Source organism: Echinops telfairi, unplaced genomic scaffold (assembly GCF_000313985.2).
Source record: "Echinops telfairi isolate 266 unplaced genomic scaffold, ASM31398v2 ScPeMD7_3533;HRSCAF=4204_0, whole genome shotgun sequence".
NCBI classification, from domain to species: Eukaryota; Metazoa; Chordata; class Mammalia; order Afrosoricida; family Tenrecidae; genus Echinops; species Echinops telfairi.
The window spans coordinates 86,342,281-86,342,752 of record NW_022107431.1 but is presented as its reverse complement, the minus strand read 5'-3'; positions in this window follow the sequence as shown (position 1 = coordinate 86,342,752).

Sequence of the window (472 nt, the reverse complement as noted above, 5' to 3'; positions counted from 1 at the left end):
TATTTGGGGTCATCGTCCTCAAGGCCTGGTGGGCCAGGATGTGCTCCAGTCTCTCCTCCTCCCCCGTCATCTGCTCCTGTGTGCTGTGGTCAGATGCTACTTCTATGCGCATTCGTTCTGGATCCAAGTGAAATGTAAATTTTTGACATCTTTTGTCTGTTCTCCATTTATCATGATGTTTTCTCTTGGTCCAGTTGTGAGGATGTTTGTGTTCCTTATGTTGAGGTATCAGTACTGAAAGCTAGACTAAAGTTTCATCAGTAAGTGCTTCCAACCCTTTTCACTCTCGGCAAGTTGGGCCGTGTCACCTGTGTGTCAGGTTATTGAGGAGTCTTCCTCCAATCCTGAGGCCATGGTATTCTTTGTATGGTTCAGCTTCTCAAATCACGAGTGTAATATACAAAGTGAGTAAGTATGATGAAAGGATACAGCCCTGACACTACACGCTTCCTGATTTTAAAACCATGTGTAT